We start from the raw sequence: 6000 nt of genomic DNA, 5'->3' as shown, positions 1-6000 counted from the left end.
GACCTTTGAAATTAATGTTGGTAGAGCAGCAGAGAGTTCTCGAGATTGCAACAGTTCTTAGGTCGCTGACTCAGAAGAGTATAACTTTTTCAGCAGTTGTACCAAGTTTTGACTTCTGCCAAGTGTTTCCCCAAAAGCAAGTCATTCCTGAGCGGGAATCAACAGACCGCGGTGGTAAAGAACCGAATCCTAACCACTGGACCAAAGGGGAGAAAAAAGACATTTCGCAGTGAGGTGGCTAAACAGCGATTTTATTCCCGGCTCATTTTTGTGTATTCTGATCAACTTCTTCCAATCTAGGGGATGTAGCTCAGAGGAATATAGCATTAGATTGAACGTACGAAGACCTGGGGGCAATCCTCAGCAGCTCCAAGAAACCACCAAACTCAGCAGATTAATTTCTTAAAGGGAACATATGGCTCTGCCTAACCTCTGACCATCTAGGGATGGCGTTTGACTGTATTTGTCACCCTTTGATAGCTCAGTTGGTAGAGCGGAGGACTGTAGGTGAAATTGCTGTAATCCTTAGGTCGCTGGTTCAAATCCGGCTCAAAGGATTGTACTTTTTCTTGTGGCTTACAATTTTTTGACAGCAGTGCACCTTGACATGTGCTTGACAAGCAAATATCTTTCCCTGAGAGAAGAAATCTTCACTTGTTGACCTTTGAAAGGAATGTTGGTAGAGCAGCAGAGAGTTCTCGAGATTGCAACAGTTCTTAGGTCGCTGACTCAGAAGAGTATAACTTTTTCAGCAGTTGTACCAAGTTTTGACTTCTGCCAAGTGTTTCCCCAAATGCAAGTCATTCCCTGAGCGGGAATCAAACCCAGGCCGCGGTGGTAAAAGAACCGAATCTAACCACTGGACCAAAAGGGAGAGAGAAAAAGACATTTCGCAGTGAGGTGGCTAAACAGCGATTTTATTCCTCGGCTCACTTTTTGTCTATTCCCAAATGCAACTACTTGCAATCTAAGGGGATGTAGCTCAGGGGAATAGAGCATTAGTTGAACGCATACGAAGCCCTGGGGCAATCCTCAGCAGCTCCAAGAAACCACCAAACTCAGCAGATTAATTTCTTAAAGGGAACATATGCTTCTGCCGAACCTCTAACCATCTAGGGGATGGCGTTTGACTGTATTTGTCACCCTTTGATAGCTCAGTTGGTAGAGCGGAGGACTGTAGGTGAAATTGCTGTAATCCTTAGGTCGCTGGTTCAAATCCGGCTCAAAGGATTGTACTTTTTCTTGTGGCAAACACCAACTTTTTGACAGCAGTGCACCTTGACATGTGCTTGACAAACAAATATCTTTCCCTGAGAGAAGAAATCTTCACTTGTTGACCTTTGAAAGGAATGTTGGTAGAGCAGCAGAGAGTTCTCGAGATTGCAACAGTCCTGAGGTTGCTGACTCAGAAGAGTATAACTTTTTCAGCAGTTGTACCAAGTTTTTGACTTATGCCAAGTGTTTCCCCAAAGCAAGTCATTCCCTGAGCGGGAATCAAACCCAGGCCGCGGTGGTAAAAGAACCGAATCCTAACCACTGGACCAAAAGGAGAGAAAAGACATTTCGCAGTTTGGGGCTAAACAGCGATTTTATTCCTCAGCTCACTTTTTGTCTATTCCCAAATGCAGCTACTTGCAATCTAAGGGGATGTAGCTCAGAGGAATAGAGAATTAGTTGAACGTACGAAGACCTGGGGGCAATCCTCAGCAGCTCCAAGAAACCACCAAACTCAGCAGATTAATTTCTTAAAGGGAACATATGCTTCTGCCGAACCTCTAACCATCTAGGGGATGGCGTTTGACTGTATTTGTCACCCTTTGATAGCTCAGTTGGTAGAGCGGAGGACTGTAGGTGAAATTGCTGTAATCCTTAGGTCGCTGGTTCAAATCCGGCTCAAAGGATTGTACTTTTTCTTGTGGCTTACAATTTTTTTTTGACAGCAGTGCACCTTGACATGTGCTTGACAAGCAAATATCTTTCCCTGAGAGAAGAAATCTTCACTTGTTGACCTTTGAAAGGAATGTTGGTAGAGCAGCAGAGAGTTCTCGAGATTGCAACAGTTCTTAGGTCGCTGACTCAGAAGAGTATAACTTTTTCAGCAGTTGTACCAAGTTTTTGACTCATGCCAAGTGTTTCCCCAAATGCAAGTCATTCCCTGAGCGGGAATCAAACCCAGGCCGCGGTGGTAAAAGAACCGAATCCTAACCACTGGACCAAAAGGGAGAGAGAAAAAGACATTTCGCAGTGAGGTGGCTAAACAGCGATTTTATTCCTCAGCTCACTTTTTGTCTATTCCCAAATGCAACTACTTGCAATCTAAGGGGATGTAGGTCAGAGGAATAGAGCATTAGTTGAACGTACGAAGCCCTGGGGGCAATCCTCAGCAGCTCCAAGAAACCACCAAACTCAGCAGATTAATTTCTTAAAGGGAACATATGCTTCTGCCAAACCTCTGACCATCTAGGGGATGGCGTTTGACTGTATTTTTCACCCTTTGATAGCTCAGTTGGTAGAGCGGAGGACTGTAGGTGAAATTGTTGTAATCCTTAGGTCGCTGGTTCAAATCTGGCTCAAAGGATTGTACTTTTTCTTGTGGCAAACACCAACTTTTTGACAGCAGTGCACCTTGACATGTGCTTGACAAACAAATATCTTTCCCTGAGAGAATAAATCTTCACTTGTTGACCTTTGAAAGGATTGTTGGTAGAGCAGCAGAGAGTTCTCGAGATTGCAACAGTCCTGAGGTTGCTGACTCAGAAGAGTATAACTTTTTCAGCAGTTGTACCAAGTTTTTGACTTATGCCAAGTGTTTCCCCAAATGCAAGTCATTCCCTGAGCGGGAATCAAACCCAGGCCGCGGTGGTAAAAGAACCGAATCCTAACCACTGGACCAAAAGGGAGAGAGAAAAAGACATTTCGCAGTGAGGTGGCTAAACAGCGATTTTATTCCTCAGCTCACTTTTTGTCTATTCCCAAATGCAGCTACTTCCAATCTAAGGGGATGTAGCTCAGAGGAATAGAGCATTAGTTGAACGTACGAAGACCTGGGGGCAATCCTCAGCAGCTCCAAGAAACCACCAAACTCAGCAGATTAATTTCTTAAAGGGAACATATGCTTCTGCCGAACCTCTAACCATCTAGGGGATGGCGTTTGACTGTATTTGTCACCCTTTGATAGCTCAGTTGGTAGAGCGGAGGACTGTAGGTGAAATTGCTGTAATCCTTAGGTCGCTGGTTCAAATCCGGCTCAAAGGATTGTACTTTTCTTGTGGCTTACAATTTTTTTTTGACAGCAGTGCACCTTGACATGTGCTTGACAAGCAAATATCTTTCCCTGAGAGAAGAAATCTTCACTTGTTGACCTTTGAAAGGAATGTTGGTAGAGCAGCAGAGAGTTCTCGAGATTGCAACAGTCCTGAGGTTGCTGACTCAGAAGAGTATAACTTTTTCAGCAGTTGTACCAAGTTTTTGACTTATGCCAAGTGTTTCCCCAAAAAGCAAGTCATTCCCTGAGCGGGAATCAAACCCAGGCCGCGGTGGTAAAAGAACCGAATCCTAACCACTGGACCAAAAGGAGAGAGAAAAGACATTTCGCAGTTTGAGGGGCTAAACAGCGATTTTATTCCTCAGCTCACTTTTTGTCTATTCCCAAATGCACCTACTTGCAATCTAAGGGGATGTAGCTCAGAGGAATAGAGCATTAGTTGAACGTACGAAGACCTGGGGGCAATCCTCAGCAGCTCCAAGAAACCACCAAACTCAGCAGATTAATTTCTTAAAGGGAACATATGCTTCTGCCGAACCTCTGACCATCTAGGGGATGGCGTTTGACTGTATTTGTCACCCTTTGATAGCTCAGTTGGTAGAGCGGAGGACTGTAGGTGAAATTGCTGTAATCCTTAGGTCGCTGGTTCAAATCCGGCTCAAAGGATTGTACTTTTTCTTGTGGCTTACACCAACTTTTTGACAGCAGTGCACCTTGACATGTGCTTGACAATCAAATATCTTTCCCTGAGAGAAGAAATCTTCACTTGTTGACCTTTGAAAGGAATGTTGGTAGAGCAGCAGAGAGTTCTCGAGATTGCAACAGTCCTTAGGTCGCTGACTCAGAAGAGTATAACTTTTTCAGCAGTTGTACCAAGTTTTTGACTTATGCCAAGTGTTTCCCCAAAGCAAGTCATTCCCTGAGCGGGAATCAAACCCAGGCCGCGGTGGTAAAAGAACCGAATCCTAACCACTGGACCAAAAGGGAGAGAGAAAAAGACATTTCGCAGTTTGGGGGCTAAACAGCGATTTTATTCCTCAGCTCACTTTTTGTCTATTCCCAAATGCAACTACTTGCAATCTAAGGGGATGTAGCTCAGAGGAATAGAGCATTAGTTGAACGTACGAAGCCCTGGGGGCAATCCTCAGCAGCTCCAAGAAACCACCAAACTCAGCAGATTAATTTCTTAAAGGGAACATATGCTTCTGCCGAACCTCTAACCATCTAGGGGATGGCGTTTGACTGTATTTGTCACCCTTTGATAGCTCAGTTGGTAGAGCGGAGGACTGTAGGTGAAATTGCTGTAATCCTTAGGTCGCTGGTTCAAATCCGGCTCAAAGGATTGTACTTTTTCTTGTGGCTTACAATTTTTTTTAACAGCAGTGCACCTTGACATGAGCTTGACAAGCAAATATCTTTCCCTGAGAGAAGAAATCTTTACTTGTTGACCTTTGAAAGGAATGTTGGTAGAGCAGCAGAGAGTTCTCGAGATTGCAACAGTCCTGAGGTTGCTGACTCAGAAGAGTATAACTTTTTCAGCAGTTGTACCACGTTTTTGACTCATGCCAAGTGTTTCCCCAAATGCAAGTCATTCCCTGAGCGGGAATCAAACCCAGGCCGCGGTGGTAAAAGAACCGAATCCTAACCACTGGACCAAAAGGGAGAGAGAAAAAGACATTTCGCAGTGAGGTGGCTAAACAGCGATTTTATTCCTCGGCTCACTTTTTGTCTATTCCCAAATGCAGCTACTTGCAATCTAAGGGGATGTAGCTCAGAGGAATAGAGCATTAGTTGAACGTACGAAGACCTGGGGGCAATCCTCAGCAGCTCCAAGAAACCACCAAACTCAGCAGATTAATTTCTTAAAGGGAACATATGCTTCTGCCGAACCTCTAACCATCTAGGGGATGGCGTTTGACTGTATTTGTCACCCTTTGATAGCTCAGTTGGTAGAGCGGAGGACTGTAGGTGAAATTGCTGTAATCCTTAGGTCGCTGGTTCAAATCCGGCTCAAAGGATTGTACTTTTTCTTGTGGCTTACAATTTTTTTTTGACAGCAGTGCACCTTGACATGTGCTTGACAAGCAAATATCTTTCCCTGAGAGAAGAAATCTTCACTTGTTGACCTTTGAAAGGAATGTTGGTAGAGCAGCAGAGAGTTCTCGAGATTGCAACAGTCCTGAGGTTGCTGACTCAGAAGAGTATAACTTTTTCAGCAGTTGTACCAAGTTTTTGACTTATGCCAAGTGTTTCCCCAAAAGCAAGTCATTCCCTGAGCGGGAATCAAACCCAGGCCGCGGTGGTAAAAGAACCGAATCCTAACCACTGGACCAAAAGGGAGAGAGAAAAAGACATTTCGCAGTGAGGTGGCTAAACAGCGATTTTATTCCTCAGCTCACTTTTTGTCTATTCCCAAATGCAACTACTTGCAATCTAAGGGGATGTAGCTCAGAGGAATAGAGCATTAGTTGAACGTACGAAGCCCTGGGGGCAATCCTCAGCAGCTCCAAGAAACCACCAAACTCAGCAGATTAATTTCTTAAAGGGAACATATGCTTCTGCCGAACCTCTAACCATCTAGGGGATGGCGTTTGACTGTATTTGTCACCCTTTGATAGCTCAGTTGGTAGAGCGGAGGACTGTAGGTGAAATTGCTGTAATCCTTAGGTCGCTGGTTCAAATCCGGCTCAAAGGATTGTACTTTTTCTTGTGGCTTACAATTTTTTTTTGACAGC

At 44.4% G+C, this 6000-nt stretch overlaps 9 non-coding genes across 9 annotated transcripts; all 9 read left to right on the top strand.

The window, feature by feature from the left end:
* Window positions 1–470: 470 nt before the first annotated feature.
* On the top strand, window positions 471–557 carry trnay-gua (transfer RNA tyrosine (anticodon GUA)). Its single transcript is given in 2 exon segments — window positions 471–507; window positions 522–557. It is a non-coding gene; the product is annotated as a tRNA-Tyr (tRNA).
* Window positions 558–1143: 586 nt separating this feature from the next.
* trnay-gua (transfer RNA tyrosine (anticodon GUA)) lies at window positions 1144–1230 on the top strand. Its single transcript is given in 2 exon segments — window positions 1144–1180; window positions 1195–1230. It is a non-coding gene; the product is annotated as a tRNA-Tyr (tRNA).
* Window positions 1231–1814: 584 nt separating this feature from the next.
* trnay-gua (transfer RNA tyrosine (anticodon GUA)) lies at window positions 1815–1901 on the top strand. Its single transcript is given in 2 exon segments — window positions 1815–1851; window positions 1866–1901. It is a non-coding gene; the product is annotated as a tRNA-Tyr (tRNA).
* A 590-nt stretch (window positions 1902–2491) lies between these two features.
* trnay-gua (transfer RNA tyrosine (anticodon GUA)) lies at window positions 2492–2578 on the top strand. The gene is given in 2 exon segments: window positions 2492–2528; window positions 2543–2578. It is a non-coding gene; the product is annotated as a tRNA-Tyr (tRNA).
* A 590-nt stretch (window positions 2579–3168) lies between these two features.
* On the top strand, window positions 3169–3255 carry trnay-gua (transfer RNA tyrosine (anticodon GUA)). Its single transcript is given in 2 exon segments — window positions 3169–3205; window positions 3220–3255. It is a non-coding gene; the product is annotated as a tRNA-Tyr (tRNA).
* A 589-nt stretch (window positions 3256–3844) lies between these two features.
* trnay-gua (transfer RNA tyrosine (anticodon GUA)) lies at window positions 3845–3931 on the top strand. The gene is given in 2 exon segments: window positions 3845–3881; window positions 3896–3931. It is a non-coding gene; the product is annotated as a tRNA-Tyr (tRNA).
* A 589-nt stretch (window positions 3932–4520) lies between these two features.
* On the top strand, window positions 4521–4607 carry trnay-gua (transfer RNA tyrosine (anticodon GUA)). Its single transcript is given in 2 exon segments — window positions 4521–4557; window positions 4572–4607. It is a non-coding gene; the product is annotated as a tRNA-Tyr (tRNA).
* A 589-nt stretch (window positions 4608–5196) lies between these two features.
* trnay-gua (transfer RNA tyrosine (anticodon GUA)) lies at window positions 5197–5283 on the top strand. Its single transcript is given in 2 exon segments — window positions 5197–5233; window positions 5248–5283. It is a non-coding gene; the product is annotated as a tRNA-Tyr (tRNA).
* A 590-nt stretch (window positions 5284–5873) lies between these two features.
* Window positions 5874–5960, top strand: trnay-gua (transfer RNA tyrosine (anticodon GUA)). The gene is given in 2 exon segments: window positions 5874–5910; window positions 5925–5960. It is a non-coding gene; the product is annotated as a tRNA-Tyr (tRNA).
* Window positions 5961–6000: the final 40 nt, after the last annotated feature.

This window comes from Oncorhynchus keta, chromosome 13 (genome assembly GCF_023373465.1).
Source record: "Oncorhynchus keta strain PuntledgeMale-10-30-2019 chromosome 13, Oket_V2, whole genome shotgun sequence".
Classification (NCBI taxonomy): domain Eukaryota; kingdom Metazoa; phylum Chordata; class Actinopteri; order Salmoniformes; family Salmonidae; genus Oncorhynchus; species Oncorhynchus keta.
This window is presented reverse-complemented; position numbering and strand designations above follow the sequence as displayed.